The sequence below is a fragment of the Eptatretus burgeri genome, chromosome 1 (genome assembly GCF_056783735.1).
Source record: "Eptatretus burgeri isolate ZD-2024b chromosome 1, Ebu_testis_v1, whole genome shotgun sequence".
Classification (NCBI taxonomy): Eukaryota; Metazoa; Chordata; class Myxini; order Myxiniformes; family Myxinidae; genus Eptatretus; species Eptatretus burgeri.
In genome coordinates, this window is record NC_140961.1 from 47,404,580 (window position 1) to 47,424,296 (window position 19,717).

General features: G+C 52.6%; 1 protein-coding gene across 7 annotated transcripts in view; it reads right to left on the minus strand.

The window, feature by feature from the left end:
* The window catches only part of EED (embryonic ectoderm development), a 50,049-nt gene that overhangs the window by 30,000 nt on the left and 332 nt on the right, over positions 1–19,717 (minus strand). For 3 of the 7 annotated variants that reach the window (XR_015058553.1, XR_015058551.1, XR_015058552.1), the window contains exon 2: positions 99–19,705. The gene's annotated coding sequence lies outside the window, so the exon portion shown is untranslated. Of the gene's footprint in view, positions 1–98; positions 19,709–19,717 lie in introns of all 7 variants that reach the window. The other 4 variants (XR_015058549.1, XR_015058556.1, XR_015058559.1 and 1 more) reach the window with 2 other exon arrangements.

The following is a 19,717-nucleotide window of genomic DNA, read 5'->3' on the forward strand; positions in this document are numbered from 1 at the left end:
CAGCAAGGAGTACATAAGCAGTAACGTATACATGTGCAGTTAACCATTGCAGACTAAATCCGCGTAAGCACGGAGTTCGATATAATCTCCATTCTCACCAGTCAATGAGCACCTTCAGTCAACGAGCACCAAGTGAACAGCCGATGTAAATGGCAATGCCCCGGGGACAATCACCCCGTGCCGCGGAGACCTCCCCTTATACGCGAGACGCACAACATGTGATCCCGCGTCATGTCCCTCAATTCACCACACCTCCTGCAAAGGGACCAACAAGTTAACAGAAAGGGAGTCGGTTTCTCAGGAGGTTCAAAAATCGAAGCGTTTTGATGGACGACGCAAGAGTCACGTGACTGGTTTTCCTCACTTGAAGCGGTTTGAGCGTTTTTTTTTTTTTTACAAATATCCGTAAAATCAGGGGGGAAATGATTGAGTGTGGTTTTGTCCGATTGAATGAAGAAAACGATACACGTACACGGGCCGCACAACTCCAGGGCACAGTAAACGAGTATAAATGGATATTAAATCATGGCTTCCGGGTACGATTATTTTTTCGGTAACGCTTCTCAGATGCAGCCTATACACCGCACAAAACTAGAGAACATTGTACTTTACGGTACTTCTACATATCGACGGTCCCCTGTGCCAGTGCGCATGCGCAGCCTGAGCCGGAGCCAGGGATGTTGTGGGTGTTTCAACCTGTTCAATACTAGTTTGATTATTGTCGTTCTACGCTAATAAAGTGGTCGAACAAATTGAACTCTGTTCTTATTTATAATCAAACAGCTTGATGCAGTCGAGTAAGGATCGTCGGTGCTGAGGAGGACACGACTGGGTGAAAACGGACCACGAGAACGTCGACAGTGAGTTTGGATTTCTCGGGTACTGTACCCAATCTTCGCCCCCAGGACACTGTACACACGTGTGCATCACCGAAAATAGAACGTTTACTCCAGAATAACTGTTCCTATGGCGCCGGTGGAAGCAGAGTGCCCGATCGAGGGTTGTGACTATATGGCTACACACGCAGAGGCGGCAGTGGTGGCGGCCATGTTGAGTATACACGCCACTGTGCACGTCGCCGCCCCTAGGGCGGCGAGCTCGAATGCCAAGATGGAGAAACTCAAGCGTCCCTCCATAGCACTGGCCGGAACGGGCGAGGCCTGGTCGTACTTCATAACCCGCTGGGGCGAATACAAAACAGGTACTAAGCTTGTCGGACCCGACATAGTCGCGCAGCTCCTGGAGTGCTGTGAGGAGGAGCTGAGAAAGGACCTCACTCGCGCGGCGGGTCGGAGCCTCGTGGGCAGCGATGAAGAAGACGTCCTCGCCGCCATGAAGGCGCTCGCCGTCCGGACGGAGAACACGATGGTAGCTCGAGTGGCCCTGTCTAACATGCGGCAGGGACACGAGGAGCCCGTCCGGTCGTTCCACGCCCGCATCAAGGGGCAGGCGGACACGTGCAAGTATGAAATGAGGTGCACCAAGGCGGGGTGCGATCAGGTCAACGACTTCACCGAAGAGATATTGCGCAATGTGGTTGCCCGTGGAATCGCGGACCAAGCAATACAACTTGACCTACTCGGTGAGAAGAACCAGGACATGCCATTAAAGGACATGATAGAGTATATCGAGGCCAAAGAGTCTGGAAAACGCTCGGCATCGCGCCTGCTTGATACTCAGAGCACGGACGCGATCAGTAGTTCGTATCGGCGGGGAAAGCGACAGGACGTCCGCGCCAGAGTAGGAGCCAGGCCGGAAAAACGGAAGGCTAAGCCCGAAGGAGTATGCATCTACTGCGGCGAGGTGGGCCACGGCAAAACGCCTCAATGGCGCGCCGAGTGCCCCGGATACGGTAAAAAGTGCCGGAAGTGTGACCGCCAGAATCACCTCGACAAGGCGTGCCTGGGCGGCCGATCGGCAAGACCCCCATCTAAGGAGACCGACGGGATGTACGACGAGCAGGCGGCAGCCTTCGTCGAGCTATGCACGGTCACCATGGCCAGCACAGAGGACGAAATGCGCGCGCTTCCCCTCGCTCTCCACCTGTACGATGATATGTGCGATAAGTGGATGAAACGCATATCCGACCCGCAGCCATACGTCAACCTCACTCTCACCAACAAGCGCGAGGATTACAAAGCGCTGGGTTTTAACCTCCTGAAACACACCCGCGCGGTAACCCTACCCTAGATGGCAGACACGGGGTGCCAGAGCTGCCTGATCGGCATTAAAGTCGTCCAACAAATGGGCCTGAGTACCGAGGACCTCATACCTGTATCCATGACCATGAAGGCCGCAAACAGCAAAGGAATTCGTATCCTCGGAGCCGTGGTAGTCAGATTCGCCGGTAACAGTGACGACGCTCGGAGATTGGAGACGCGCCAAATCGCGTACGTGACGAACTCTTCAGACCGTATATTCCTCTCCCGCGCGGCCTGCATGGACCTGGGAATGATCTCGGACAGATTCCCGACACTCGGAGAGGTGAATCTGACGACCTCGGAATTGTGCGACTGCCCGCGACGCGCGGAGCCGCCGACCGCACTCCCCATGCCAGCGACCGAGGCCAACAGAGAAGCACTACAGTCACATTTACTCAGGATGTATGCTCAGAGCACATTCAACACGTGCCCACACCAGCCACTACCGAGAATGACCGGCCCGCCACTACGTCTTATGCTCAGTGAGAACGCGACACCGGTTGCCCATCATACTCCCATCTCCGTGGCCATACATTGGCAAGATGAGGTAAAAGCAGGCCTCGACCAGGACGTTCGGCTCGGCGTGTTGGAGGAAGTACCCGTCGGCACGCCGGTGACATGGTGTCACCGCATGGTAATTTGCGCGAAAAAGAATGGCAAGCCCCGACGCACCGTCGACTTTCAGGCCTTGAACAAGCATGCGTTCCGCGAGACCCACCACACCCAATCCCCATTCCACCAGGCGAGACGCGTACCTAACGGGAAGCGCAAGACAGTATTCGACGCATGGAACGGTTACCATAGCGTCCGCCTACACGAGGACGACCGCCACAAGACGACCTTCATCACTCCATGGGGGCGCAACCGGTACCTATCTGCCCCACAAGGGTATATGGCATCGGGGGACGGTTACTCACGCCGATACGATGAGATCGTCGCGGACATTGGTAACAAGACCAAGTGCGTAGATGACACGCTACTATGGTCAGACACGATTGAGGGGAGCTACTTCCAGGCGGTCCAATGGCTGGATATATGCGGCCGGAATGGAATCATCCTCAACCCGGAGAAGTTTGTCTTCAGCGCACCCACGGTGGACTTCGCGGGCTTCACCATCACCATGACCGACGTGCGACCGTGCAGCCGCTACCTGGAAGCAATCCACGATTTCCCACAACCGCGTAACATCACCGACGTCAGATCGTGGTTCGGGCTTGTCAACCAGGTGGCATACGCCTTTAGTATGGCCGAACGAATGCAGCCATTCCGGAAGCTCCTGAAAAGTGGAGAACGCTTCCAGTGGTCCATGGAGTTAGAGGACATATTCCGCGAGTCGAAAGACGTGATCGTACAAGAAATCGAACACGGTGTCCGCATATTTGACAAAACTAAGCCAACATGCATCGCCACGGACTGGTCGAAGGAGGGAATCGGATTCTGGTTGCTTCAAAAGCACTTCCGATGCGTGCCAGTAAGACCATTCTGCTGCACTGATGGATGGAAAATAACCCTGGTCAGCAGCAGATTTACACGCGCGGCAGAATCCAGATACGCGCCCATAGAGGGCGAGGCTCTCGCAGTCGCAGACGCCTTGGACAAGGCGCGCTACTTCGTACTGGGCTGCGAGAACCTGATCGTTGCGGTGGACCACAAACCACTGCTGAAATTACTTTCGGACAGAGCACTTGACGACATACCCAACCTCCGCCTCAGGAACCTCAAGGAGAAGACCCTGTGTTATCGCTTCCGCATCATACATATCCCGGGCATGAAGAACAAGGCGGCAGATGCCATGTCGCGCAGGCCGGTTGGCACCACGCGACCTCCACTCATGAACCTTCCAGATGACAATGCCACCATAGCGACCCACCTCCAACCAAGCACGCACACCGACGTCCTGTCCCTCCTACGCCAAACTGAGCCGGAGTATGACGACGTCGAGGAGGACAACCTGGCATGGTGTGCCGCGGGCCTCGAATCATTGCGATCAGTAACATGGGATCGTATCAGGGAAGCCACCAGCAGCGATGGCGATATGCACATATTGGAGGGAATGACAATGAACGGCATCCCCGACTCAAAAATCGAGATGCCAGAGACAATTCGCGACTATCACCAGTACCGCGAGAACATTACATCGACAGATGGAGTGATCCTATACAAGGACCGAGTAGTCATACCACCCTCACTCCGCGGCGATGTGCTGAGCGCCCTACACGCTGCCCACCAGGGCGTATCAATGATGACCGCCCGCGCAGAATCCTCTGTATTCTGGCCAGGCATGTCGGCCGACATCAGCGCCACTCGGAAAAACTGTGAACACTGCCACCGGATGGCACCATCACAGCCTGGAGCGCCACCAACTCCACCTATTCCGGTCGTTTACCCCTTTCAGGCAGTGTGCTCGGACTTTTGTACACAGGGGTGCACACTACCTTGTGACGGTGGACAGATACTCGAACTGGCCGATCATCTCAAAGTCGACGGGTGGTGCCGCCGGACTCAAAAACCACTTACGTCGCGCCTTCGTGACGTACGGGACACCAGAAGAGCTCGCGTCGGATGGGGGACCGGAGTTCACCTCCACCGAGACCAGGTCATTCCTGCACAGATGGGGCGTACACCACCACTTGTCATCGGTGGCCTTCCCTCACAGCAACTGTCGCGCGGAGATTGGAGTTAAGACAATGAAACGACTTATCACGGACAACACCAGCCCGCAGGGAGAACTAGACACTGACGCTGTGCAGAGAGCGATACTACAATATCGTAACACGCCTGTCCCTGACACGAAGATCTCCCCGGCAATGTGTGTCTTCGGCCGCCCGATACGCGATTTCATCCCAATTATCCCCGGGAAGTACAGACCGCACGACACTTGGCATGAGACCCTGAAAGCGAGGGAGGAGACCCTCCGCAAACGTCATATCCGCACAGCCGACACCTGGGCAGAACACACCAAATGCCTTCCGCCACTTGCTGTAGGGGACCTAGTCCGCGTACAGAACCAGACAGGATTCCACCCCAAAAAATGGGACAAGACAGGCAGTATCGTGGAGGTACGCCAACACGACCAATACGTGATCAAGATCGACGGCTCGGGCAGAGTCACACTTCGGAACAGGAAATTCCTGCGCAAGTTTAGCCCAGTTCGCAATGACCAGCTGCCACCCCGGTCTATCTATGATGATCTAGCAACCCGCATCACTGTACCTGCACCCGTTGTAACACCGCAACTGCCTGACCTCGACAGCGAACCCGTGACATCTGCGACGCCAACGGGGCCCACGCCGGCACTGACGTCAGTATGCACACCCCAGCGCAAGACGACACCCGTTTCAGACACGCCAGCAGCACCAGGACGAGGCACACCGAGGCGCGCGATCCTTCAGACGCCACCATCGGCCCCTGAAACCCCGAGAGCCCCATCCCCACTGGGGCCCGATGTGACACCACCAGCACCAGCAATAGGTCAACGCCGATCCACCAGAGCGACCAGCGTGCCTGCCTGGCACAAGGACTACTCCATGGAATAGTCACACGATGGGCGATATAAACTTTTGTTCATTCATTAAACTTAATATTTTCTCAACCTTTATCTATTAACATAATAAAGACTCGGAGGGAGATAGAGAACATTGTACTTTACTTCTACATATCGACGGTCCCCTGTGCCAGTGCGCATGCGCAGCCTGAGCCAGAGCCAGGGATGTTGTGGGTGTTTCAACCTGTTCAATACTTGTTTGATTATTGTCGTTCTACGCTAATAAAGTGGTCGAACAAATTGAACTCTGTTCTTATTTAAAAACCGAAAAGAACCTGCAGTATGTACGACGTTAATTTTCCCTTTGTAATCCTTTGTTAGGCGACGTTTTCGTCGATGTTCAGATCTCACTGTCAATTATTTATCATCTTGTTGGGTTCTGGACTCGACTTGGTCAATGAAGTGTCCGCGGTGCAGACACACAGACAAACACGAGAGCCAAGCGCCAGTAGAGTACGTGGTTTAATCCATCGTGCGATCGTGTTGCATGGGGTTACCGTGCAGGGGTGCGGTATCGTGGAAGGTTTGGCCTAGCCGGGCACGTTGTATCGTGTGTGTTATTAAAGTTGATTTCACCTCACCAAGACTGGTGTTTGGCCTCGGTGCTCCGTTGGGGATTCCCTGTAACCGTCGTGGCGTGGTGGCAGCGTCGGGATACGATTCCACGCACTCTTAACCCCGGAGACGGCGATCGGCAGAACGTCCCTGTTACGAGAGCCATCTTCGAACCCCAATCGCACCTCACAAGAAGGTGAGCGGCCAACCAGCTCACTCTGTAAACTGTGTCATAAACATCGTCTGAACAACGTGCCCGTCGTCAAAATGGCGACCACACACCGTGCACCAAGCAGTGGTCACTTAGCAAGAGTGAAACGGTGAACTCATTTGAAAATTGGAGACAATTTTCTTTATATTTTGTCACTCGATCCCAACTTTGCGCCCTTCCTCACTGAGGGCGTCACCTGGGAGAAGGAGCAGAGCGTTCCCTCTTCGTGGACTTGTGGATGATGGTGACGATGTCCCCGTTGTGCGGCGTCACACTGCCCAACAGAAGGTCACCGAACTGGAACTTATACTGGGTCAGATTGCAAACTACTGCCCTGTGATATCCCGCAACACCATAGTCCGAAACTCCACCTCTGTAGTCAACATATGGCAATCGATTCGACATTTCGGATTCCAGTCGACAGGCGCACACTTCATTGACTTTGCAGCGACACGCCACAACCCCGAAGAGCGCCATGAAAACTTGTACCAACGCCTGATGGCGTTTGTGGAGGATAACCTGCTTCGACAAGATGGCGGCATCTTCCACCATAACCAGGCGATCACGGAAGATGAGGAATTATCTCCCTCGTTGGAGAACTTTATTGTGCTCACATGGCTTCGCCTTGTCCACAGTGGACTCCCCGGACTCGTCAAACAACGCTATGGAACTGAGCTCAGGTCCCGCACTTTAGCCTCCATCAAACCAGAGATATCCCAGGCGCTTGACTCACTATTAGATGAGCTCCATGCTGCTGAAGATACAACGTCCTTGCGCACTTCAACGTCTCGACCACAGGTCCCCTGCCCGGCATCGTTCCCATCATCGTCAAGTCTTTTCGGGGACTCGTTCCAACAACCTTACAAAGTCCTGTCCCCTCTGCAAACAAGTATGCCGCACTGATTACAGTCATTTCCTCAGTGAGTGTCCTTTCCTCCCCGAATGAGATCGTCGGTACATCACCAGAGCACGCCATGTGGCTGACATAACTGAAGAGTCAGACGACAAGTCTGGAGACATAACATATGCCCAGATGGACAAGGTAGTTAATAACATAGACTATCTCGCGTGTCCAGACTCGCCAGTCTCCAAATCTACACACCTTCCACGGCCACCACACAACTCGAGTTACCATCGACAGTGGGGCCACGGGTAACCTGATTCGTGAGACAACTGTAAGGAGGTTTGGAGCAAAGATTCAGAAGAGTGCACAGTCCGCTCGTCAGGCTGATGAGTCTTCCCCTCTTCAAGTGGTTGGTGAGACCAGACTGACACTGACTCACGACGGAAGAGAATTTCAGTTTGAGGGCCTGGTTGTCGAAAATCTTGACGTAGAGGAACTAGCAGGAACACCTTTTTTGGAGTCTAATGACATCTCAATCCACCTTGCGAAGCATCAAGTTATCCTGGGTGACAGCACCACATACTCTTATGGTTCTCAGGAAGGGAGCCTTAATCGCCATGCAGTACGCCAAGCTCATGTCGTATGTGCCCCACCCCACACAACTACTCTGTGGCCCGGTGAGTTCATCGAAATGGTCCTTCCATGTGACATGCCGAGTATTGACTCAGCGTTCGCACTTGAACCTCACACGGATGCCCCCAGTGCGAGGTCACTGCGACCCATTGAGTACTAGTCCCCACCGAGTGTCATCCGTAGCATCAACAGGAAGGTTCGGATCCCCAATTTAACTAACGAACCACGAGTTCTCAAACGACATGAGCAATTTTGCCAAATCCGCCCTGTGTACATACCCGAAGAACACCCAGATGACTATACCAAGACCAGCCCCCCCCCAAATTAAAACGCACACTCACTTCACTCTCAGGACACTCTTCGACTGTCACCCTCGATCCTGACATGTTCCCTCCTGACACACGATCAAAGTTTTGTGCCCTTCTTGAAGAGTATGATGAAGTGTTTGACCCAGTGTTCCAAGGCTACAATGGTGCTGCAGGCCCCTTTGAGGCTGTTGTTAACATGGGCCCCGTTAAGCCACCACAACGCAAAGGTTGTCGACCACAGTATGCGCAAGATAAACTGCGTGAACTACAACACAAATTTGATGAACTAGAAAAGCTTGGAGTGTTTGCTCGCCCTGGGGACATTGGGATTACTGTGGAATACCTGAATCCTTCATTCTTGATCAAGAAGCCCAGTGGCGGGTTTCACTTAGTGACGCCTTTGCTGATGTGGGCCGATACAGCAAGCCCCAACCCTCTTATGCCAAACGTAGATTCTATCCTCCGCAAAATTGCTCAGTGGAAGTATCTAATTACTACCGACCTTACGAGTGCCTTCTACCAAATCCCTTTATCTCGCCAGTCCATGAAGTACTGCGGTGTAGCCACACCCTTCCGGTGAATAAGTGTGTATACCAGATCCGCTATGGGTATGCCTGGATCAGAGACAGCACTCGAAGAACTCGTGTCGCATCCTTGGTGATCTCTTAGAGAAGGGGACCGTCGCCAAACTCGCTGACGACCTCTATTGTGGTGGTGACACATTGGAGGAACTGCTCCAGAACTGGAGAATGGTGTTGCAGGCTCTGCGTAAATGTCGACTTCGCCTCTCTGCTACGAAGACAGTTGTATGGCCAAAGAGCACCACCATCTTAGGATGGATCTGGTCTAATGGTACTATCCAGGCCAGCCCACACCGTGTGGCTACACTCTCTACTTGTTCAGCTCCTGAGAAGGTCAGGGGAATGAGATCCTTTATCGGGGCATATAAAGTTCTCGCTCGTGTTATCCCCAACTGCTCCGCTCTCTTATCCCCCTTGGATGATGTGGCTGGATGCCAATCACTGGACAGAGTTGTGTGGACTGATGAGTTACATTCTGCCTTCCACAGAGCCCAAGCTGCTCTTTCGTCAGCTCGTACAATTACTCTTCCTCGTCCAAGTGATCAGCTATGGATCGTGACGGATGGTTCTGTCAAAAAACACAGCATTCGATCAACTCTGTGCATTAGGCGCAATGGAAGACCTCACCTTGCGGGTTTTTTTAGCGCAAAGTTACGCGGACGCCAACTTACCTGGTTGCCATGTGAAGTGGAGGCCCTTTCCATTGTTGTATCAGTAAAACACTTCAGTCCCTTCATTATCCTATCTAAACATCATGCATCCATCCTCACTGATAGCAAGCCGTGCGTACAAGCGTATGAGAAGCTCTGTCGTGGCGAGTTTTCAGCGAGCCCTCATCGATCCACATTCCTGTCCACCGTCAGCCGTTATCAAGCGACCGTACGACACCTCGCAGGATCCGCCAATGCCCCATCTGATTTTGCCAGCCGCAATGCACCAGACTGTACCGACACCTCCTGTCAAATTAGTGCATTCATAAGATGCGAGGAGGCCGTAGTCCTGCAGGTGTCAGCCCAAGACATTATGTCCGGCCGAACCAAACTACCCTTCACCAACAGAACTGCCTGGATAGCAGTTCAGGCAGAGTGCGCAGACTTAAGGCGGACTCATGCCCACCCGATTCAGGGCACCCGCCCATCGAAAACAACCAACATCAAGGATGTCAAACGTTACCTCCAGGTTGTGTCACTTTCCAAAGATGGCCTAATTGTAGTCCGTCGGGACAAGCCCTTGTCCTCAGCATGCGAGTGCATTATTGTCCCACGTCAGGTAGTCAATGGCTTACTAACAGCATTACACATTCAACTGGATCACCCGAGTCGTCATCAACTCAGTTCGGTGATTCACCGCTATTTTTATGCTCTTGACTTGGACAGAGCAATCGATCAGGTAACCTCGAGGTGTCACCAGTGTGCTGCATTGCGCAACATTCCTCATACCATTACCAAGCAGTCCACTGGAGAACCCCCTGGTGCTGTTGGTGTATCCTTCGCAGCGGATATCATCAAACACAATCACCAGCTGGTTCTTATATTGTGAGAATGTTCCACTTCCTACACGACATCGTGCATTGTGGAGAATGAACAACACATCACTGTCCGCGACAACTTGATCCGTTTATGCATAGAGCTCCGGCCATTGGATGGACCACTTGCTGTCATCCGCACCTATCCGGCTCCCAGCTTCACACGTCTGGTCCACGATGAGCTTCTTAAACATCACCGGATGTGCATCGAGATTGGTCGCATTAAAAATCCCAACAAGAATCTCATCGCCAAGAAGGCAGTTCGTGAATGTGAAGATGAACTTCTACGACAGGAGTCGATGGAAGGACCAGTAACTCCACTAACCCTCGCACTGGCCACCGCCAGTATGAACGCACGAGTTCGTGCACAGGGACTCTCGGCCCGAGAGATGTAGTGCCAGCGGGATCAGTTCACCAATCAACAAATCCCTTTCTCGGACTTACAAATGATACAAACCCAACACCATCTTCGTTCCATAAACCACCCCCATAGTGAGGAGTCGAAGGCACCCATGGGGTCCGTCAAGCCCAATGTGTCAGTGGAAGTCGGTGATTTGATCTATTTGTACTCTGATCGTAACAAGTCATGCGCAAGAAACCGCTACCTCGTCTCTGCCACCGATGGACCCTGGTGCAACATACGTAAATTCGTGGGGTCCCAATTGGGGAGTGCAGCTTATCGGGTGAAAAAGTCTCAATGCTACAAAGTCCCAGACTACTGGAAGGATACGCTCCCACTCCCTTGCAATCGGGGATATGGTGTTGCACAACAAACCGAGGACGTATTCCTCCAACCAGCAACAAAACCACCAGACCCCCATTCATCCCTTATGAGCTGTCTTCACCTGCCGACAGTGCTGAATCCTTCCCAATCCCTAGTAGCCAGGTACCAGATCCAGGTTCTGATGCATCCCCGAGGCTTGACACCTGTAGACCTGGTTACTCCAAAGCCATCGGCGACACCTGTGAGGAACATCCAACGGTGTCCCCAACCGTCTGGACACCAAGACGCTCCAACCGTGTACGTTACCAGCCCAAACACTTCAAGGATTTTATTTTGGATGCTTAAGAGTCATATTGTGGTCACAGTGCTTGCAGAAGCTGTCATGGGGCAGAATAATCCCCGAGACCGGAGGGCAGTCTACCCGGTGATGGTCTCGGTATATCTGACTGGTACACGATTTATGTGACCATTATCCTTGTTTAACTTTGTGTACTCTGCCTCAGTATTTGAAGCCTTGTACTGTCACCTACTTTCTTCATTTATAACACCAAGCATGATAGTAGATAAATGACCTCGTTTAAATAAAATTAAAAAAGTGGTTACGCCAGTAGAGTACGTGGTTTAATCCGTCGTGCGAGCGTGGTGCACGGGTTTACCGTGCAAGGTTTGGCCTAGCCGGGCACCTTGTATCGTGTGTGTTATTAAAGTTGATTTCAATCTCACCAAGACTGGTGTTTGACCTCGGTGCTCCGTTAGGGATTCCCTGTAACCATTGTGGCGAAGGAGCCAAGCTGTTTATTGCCTCAGCGAGTCCCCGTACTACAGAGAACCCCTAGCGAGCAAGTCATGAAATATAATTCACCCACATGACTACAAGCACCCCCAAAAGCACTCCGCCCCTCATACAACACACTTCCTCCCCTTCTAAAATGCCAGGAATCACATGCAAAATCCTACAATGCCAGAATCAACATGCAAAGTCCTCCAAGTACCGCGGATGTCTCCTGACGTGCCCTGGGTGGACAGTGCCGGCCCAGGCTCCTCTGGGCTGCGAGGTCGAGGTGACATCCTCGCCGGACTTGCCCCACCCATCACCTCGGGAGCCCCCGGGCGACTAGATTGCTCGTCCCCCTCTGGCAGGACCGGGCTAGATAAACACCCCGAGTCCACCAGCCCCGTGGGCGCCGGCACGTCTGGCCTTGGCGCTGCAGGTGGCTTCGGCAACATCAGAGGTGGGGGCCCCAAATCATCCGGCACAGGGGGTGATGCTGAACAGCGGTCATGCATCTGGTCTATGTGCCTTTTCCACAACTTACCATCATCCGTCTTAAGCATGTAATTCGCCAGTCCCAGTACGGCAGACACCGTCGCTGCAACCCACTTACTACTGCGGAAATAGTCCCGGACCATCACCCACTGCCCCACCGCAACCTGGCGCATCGGCGCCGCGCGTGACCCCGCCCCCGGCACCAACCTCCCTGGTTGCAGCAAATCCAGTCGAGACCTCAACGCATGTCCATAAAGATGCATGGTAGGGGCCTCGCCTGTAGTGAGGTGAACCGCATTTCTATACTGCAGCAAAAAGACATCGATCACCGCTTGCACAGAAGCACCCCCCCCTCCCCCCCACGACGTAACGCACGTTTCAGCATTTTAACAAATGCCTCTGCCTGGCCATTTGTGGCGGGATGGTACGGCGCGGATTTCAGATGTTTTATACCATTCTGCCGCAAGAATTCACTGAAGATAGCGGCCACGAACTGGGGGCCATTATCAGACACCAAAATCTCAGGAAGACCTTTGTTAGCAAAAATCGACCGTAGTTTTTCAACCGTAGTGATCACTGATGTACATTGCATGACTACCACTTCGGGCCATTTGGAGTAAGCATCAATGATAATCAAAAACATTTTTCCATTAAACGGTCCCGCAAAGTCCACGTGCACCCTCTGCCAAGCTCTGTCAGGAACGGGCCATAAACTCGACACGCGCCGAGGGTTATCGGCATCCGATTGACACGTAGTGCAATGCCGAACCATTTACTCAATGTCTCCATCCAACCCCAGCCACCATAACAGGCTCCGAGCGAGACTCTTGGTCTTCACGACGCCAAGGTGACTCACATGCAATTCTTCCAAACATCGTTAACTGAATTTCGGCAGAATCACCGCTCTCATCCCCCACATAACACACCGCTGAGCCAATGATAGCTCGGATGCGAGTGACGCGAATGGCTGAAATGCCGGCGTCGCAGGTAGCTCGCTCCAATTCCCTGTAGAAATGGCCTGCACAAGGCAGGCGAGAATCGGATCGCGGGCCGACTCCACCGCGACCTGTGCGGCCGTGATCGGCCTGCTCTGGACTTGGCTCAGTGTAAACACATCCACCTGATCGTCGGGCTCAGACGCAGGTGGTCCCTCCGCGCAAGGTAAGCGCGAGAGACCGTCACAGTTAGCATGCTTCTCGGTGCTCCGGAACGGGATATCGTAGTCATAGGCAGCAAGGAACAAACACCAACGTTGTATTCGCGCAGCTGCAGCCAGTCACCCCACGCTCAGGTTTCAGGATGAATTGTAGCGGTTTGTGATCAGTCTGCAAGGTGAAATGCCATCCCAGCGGGTACTGATGAAACTTTCGCACTCCCCAGACGAGGCTGAGAGCTTCACGCTTGATCTGGGCATATTCCTGCTCTGCCGCGGACAGGGCTCGGGAAGCAAAACAAACAGGGCGCTCAGAGCCATCGTCTATCCGGTGGGAAAGCACCGACCCGACCCCATATGCGGAGCTGTCACACGCTAACAAGAACGGACGTGCAGGCTCGTAGTGAACGAGAAACGTATCCTGCGTGAGTAAATCGCTTGACGTGATTGAACGCCGCCTTGTGCTCAGGCTCCCACGCCCAGCGCTCGTCCCTCTTCAGCAACAGCGTCAACGGAGCCAGCTCTGAGCTGAGCCCTCATACAAATTGCTGGTAATACTGCACCATACCAATGAAGGAGCGCAGCTGCGTCTTGTCGCAGGGTGAAGGCATGTGTTGAATCGCCTCCACCTTCCGAGGGCCTTTCAACAGCCCTCCAGCGTGATGATGTGCCCGAGGTATTCCAACCGCTGCTTGAAGAACGCGCACTTGTCCCTGTTTAAGCACAGGCCGCACGCCTGCAGCTTCGTCAGCACCTGGGCAATGTTCGCAAGATGCTCCTCTGTTGTTTTCCCTGCGATGAGCACGTCGTCTAGATAGATTTGAGCCGGCAGGCCAATGCAAACTTGATCCATCGCTTTCTGCCACAAAGCTGGTGCTGATGCAATACCGAAGCAGAGTCGAGTATCAATAGAGCCCTTGACATGTGTTGATCGTCAAGAGATCACTGCTTCCGGGCTCCATCTCCAGATGGAAATATGCATCACGCAGATCAAGTTTCGTGAAGTATCGACTCCCCGCCAACCGTGCATAGATTTCATCAATTAAGGGCAGGGGATATTGCTCCACACTAAGGCCCGGGTTGACTGTAGCTTTGAAATCCCCGCACAGCCGGACGTCCCCATTTCGCTTCAGCACCATCACTACCGGGGTGGCCCAGTCCGAATACTCCACAGGCTTTCAGCCTGTCCAGCTCACCCTTGACCTTGTCCCGTAGGGCATATGGAACCGGTCTCGGTTTACAAAAACGAGGAACCACCCCCAACTTCAAGAACAGTTTCGCTTGCATGCCCTCGAGCTTCCCAAGGCCGTCGCCAAACAAGCCTTCATGTCTTTGAAGCACCTTCTCCAACCGATCTTCTAATCGGCTTGTACAAGGTGAATGGCCGTCAAGTCGAGTCGGATGCGGGCCAACCAATCCCGGCCCAGATCCCCGCACGACATACAACTTGAGCACGGTGTCCTGACCTTGGTAGCCTACAGACACGTCGGCCATCCCCACCGGCGTTATCTTCTCGCTGGTGTACGTGTACAGCGCGAGGTCTGACCTGATAAGCTTGAGACCGTTGAGTCTATGAGCGGTCTGCTCGCCTATGATCAACACCGTGGCTCCGGTATCAATTTGGAACATGATCGGTGTTTTATTCACCTCGATCTCCACCGTCATTGGTCGTGCCGCCACAGGCCCAATCAAAAAAAGGCTCATCATTGGCTGCAGGTCTTGCTCTGGGTCGCTGGGATCGTTCCGCACCCCACTGTCCATGACCTTTACGGTGGCCAACGCCACTCGACAAGTTTCACATGGCCCACCTTGTGACAATGTAAACACACGGTGTTTTTATATGGGCACACACGCCGCAGGTGTCGACCCCCACACCCCCAACATGCCTGCGGGATCACCTCGCCGCGAGCATGGCAGCTTTGCGACATCTGGCCCCGGTCCGCACCGAAGGTCGCGCGTGCGGCCTGGGGCGCTTGCGACACCGCGGGCCCCCGGGCCATCTGGCATGCTTTGGCCGGCGAAGGCCTGAATATCTCCGAGAGTCTGCTCGACAGCTGAAGCAGTTTCGACTGCCGAGTTGAATGTAATGTCTTCACCCCTCTGCCGTAGAATGGCCGAAACCATTTTTGCATCTTGTAATCCGGAAATAAATCGATCTTTGAGTCGAGCCGGACGCTCCTCCGCCGTGAACTTGCAGGCCACGGAAGAATGCTTCACTCGTGCCACGAAATCCGCGACGCGCTCTCCTGGATCTTTCGCGAGGTGATCAAACTGGTATCGCGCTAGTTGTAATGACTTTTCCGGAACCACGTGTGCTTTCATCTTCTGCACAATGTCCTGAAACGATAGCGTGTCCCCTCTAGGCTTGTCCGGCGCCACCAAATCACTCAGCAGTCGATAATTTTCCGTCGACAGCGAGGTGAGCAAGATCGACTTTTGCTTGTTCTCGTCGACCACATCATTTGCGTGGAAATAGCACTCCAATTGTTCCGAAAACAACTCGAAGTCGTTCCCGACGAAAAAGGGCACCTTCCCGTGCGCCGTGGCTCAGTTATCAACCATCCTCGTCGCCAACTGAAGTGTCCGCGGTGCAGACAGACAGACAAACACGAGAGCCAAGGAGCCAAGCTGTTTATTGCCTCAGCGAGTCCCCGTACTACCGAGAACCCCTAGCGAGCGAGTCATGAAATACAATTCACCCACGTGACGACAAGCACTCCCAAAAGCACTCCGCCCCTCATACAGCACAGTCAAGAAGTTCTGTACTGGGTCGAAACTGCACAAAAGAATGTCCATATCATGTACTGGTGGCTAACTTGGCAATTGGTCACTGGCTTTTGACACCAATACAAATGTTTATTACGGACGCTAAGCATCCAAAAGCTACATGTATCGAACAAACACTTTCAAAAGGAGCACCTCGCCACCATTAGAGCATTTAAATTACATCAGATGTGGAAATAAATGCGAATTGTTGCTGTTGCCTTGCCGGCTCGATGATGGAAAGACACCATATCAAGTTATCAATGATTGGTTTGAATTCCTTAAAATAACAACCACCAAACAAAACGCCTCACATTATTTATAATTTTTTCAGTTTACGACTACGACCCAGAGGATGGAAAAAGCTCAAAAACGACCAACACACCGCCTTCAGTTAATTTTTTTTGATGATATCCCATTATGAGGTTCCACACAACACTTCAGGACCAAGTGAGGTGAATTGATCACCAGGGCGAGAGCACATACACAAATGACCACGGGCCAGATACATTTGGTTGCCAGAGGTGTATTGAACGGTGCACCGGAAGATGAAGTACCACAAACTGATCAAAAGCACAGAATTATTGGTAATAGCAAAGATCCATTCATAATTCAGTGGTTGAAATCCCCCTTATTATTTTTTTTTGTTACGATAAACGGATGAAGTGCGTGTGTGTGTCACTTTTTTATCAATTAATTACGTACGTCTATTCATTAATTACACACTATTGGAATGTAGCTTTTGACTGCTGAGACACCTTCGAACTTTGAAGACCCTTTAAGACCCTAATGTCCCAAAGACCCCTAAGACACTGTAGGTCCTGCAGACTGTTTTTTAAACCAATGTTTAAAGGCTGCATCCTTTAGGACTCGACTATACTACAATATATATATATATATATATATATATATATATATATATCCGTGAGAATTCCTGCGTTTTAAACGCATGCCATGGATATATATACCAATCATTAAGCTACTTTAAGGTATATAAAGCAGCTTAATACGTCCTTCTAATTACAAAATATATAACAACAAAAAACAATGAAATTGCAACAAAGCATATATTAATTAACACTAATAATAATAATAGTATCATATTACAATATTAATAACAAACATGTAATCCCCGTGCTGGCCCCAAGCACATCTGGGCTTGGTGAAAGGCAAGCTAATGCCCAAGCAGTACAGCAGGTGGGTATGCAACAAGGCTGTGAAGACCAATTAATATTTAGTCCATCAGACCAACAGGCCCACTAGTCTTCTAAAAACCATTGTATTAATTACAAAAATAACAGAAAATGGGACGGTGATCTGCAAATGCCCCGTACATACGACATGTCATAGTGGTCGGTGGTGGCTTGCCCAAATGGCCAGAACACGTGTGCTGACCAGTGGGAATGCTATTATTTGGAGAGTCAGTCAGCCATGATATCCGGTGGTGGAAGATCATGGCTGGGTGAAGTATCTGGCGTGATGAACCGTACATATTTGGGAGATGCCGGTGGAGGTGGTGTTTGGGCACCTCGTTGGTTGTCATCAGGTAATGGCTTCAGATGACGGCGGTTCGGGTGTAGCGTTGTTCCTAACTCGGTTGTTATATTGTACGAGCGGGGTTCCGGGCATACACCCGTCACGGTTGCTCGTAACCATTGTCCTGTGTCGCTGTCCTGAACATGGACAGGCTGACCAAGGTTGAGATTGCATAGCTGCGGTCCGGCATGTTGGTCAAAGTACGTCTTTTGCTGATGTCGAAACGTGACGTTGTCCTTCTCTGCAGCGTGTTAAGGATGCGCATCAGGATGTTTGTTTGGAAGTTCAGGACACATGGAAAGAGAATCTTGTTTAAAAATGCCACCAACAGACCATGCTAAGATCTCTCGACATGATTTTCTCCAAAATATGAAAAGACCAAGCAATTTTTTATTCCACCGTTTCAGAAAATCTACGTACAGGTTTTTCCATCCGCACAATCCTCAACACCTTTGCCCTCTCGTCGTATTCTTATCCCATGCCCTTGTAGGATTTTGACTTTTTTGTTTTTTTAAGTCTTCATGGTCTATCAAGCCTGACACACATGAGATGAGACCGGAAAATGAGAACATCTAAGCCAAACACTCAAATGTCTGCATTCAATTGCGAAAGTATCTCTGCTCAAGCTGTCACAGCAATTGAGGATGTAGATGCAGCCTCGCCAGTGCCTTTCACAAGGGAGGCTGCATTCTCAGCTATGTGCTCCTGTGGCCATGCTGCAACCGTCACATTCCGCCACGGATCTTCATAACAGTGCGCCTCACCGGTTATACCACATCGGCATGACCCTCCATAGCAGCTTGCTCCGCTGGCCATGCAGTCACACTGGCGCAACCCCCAACAGCACTTTGTTCCACTGGCAGTTGTGCCAGCGTGACCCTCCACAGCAACATGCTTTGGAGGCCCTGCCGTCACGCAAGCAAGACCTTCCGTAGCAGCACTCTCTGCTGGTCGTACGCATCGGCACGGCCCTCTTCAATGGCATGGCTCTCTGCAGTGGCACTGAGCTCCGCATCGGCGCAGCCCTCTTCACTGGCATGGCCCTCCGCAGTGGCACAGAGTTCCGTATTGGCGCGGCCCTCTTCACTGGCATGGCCCTCCGCAGTGGCACTGAGCTCCGCATAGGAGCGGCACTCTTCACTGGCATGGTCCTTCGCAGTGGCACTGCGCTCCACATCGGCACGGCTCTCTTCACTGGCATGGTCCTCCGCAGTGGTACTGAGCTCCGCATCGGCACGGCCCTACTCAGCGGCACCGCCCTCCTCACTGGCATGGCCCTCCGCAGTGGCACTGAGCTCTATATCGGAGTGGCCCTCTTCACTGGCATGGTCCTTCGCAGTGGCACTGCGCTCCGCATCGGCACGGCCCTACTCAGCGGCGCCACCCTCTTCACTGGCATGGCCCTCCGCAGTGGCACTGAGCTCCATATCGGAGCGGCCCTCTTCACTGGCATGGCCCTCCGCAGTGGCACTGAGCTCTATATCGGAGCGGCCCTCTTCACTGGCATGGTCCTTCGCAGTGGCACTGCGCTCCGCATCGGCACGGCTCTCTTCACTGGCATGGCCCTCCACAGTGGTACTGAGCTCCGCATCGGCACGGCCCTACTCAGCGGCGCCACCCTCTTCACTGGCATGGCCCTCCGCAGTGGCACTGAGCTCTATATCGGAGCGGCCCTCTTCACTGGCATGGTCCTTCACAGTGGCACTGCGCTCCGCATCGGCATGGCTCTCTTCACTGGCATGGCCCTCCACAGTGGCACTGAGCTCCGCATTGCATGGCCCTCTTTACTGGCATGGCCCTCTGTAGTGGCACTGAGCTCCACCACGGCGTGGTCCTCAGCGGTGCGGCCCTCCTCTAATTCTGCTTCACAAA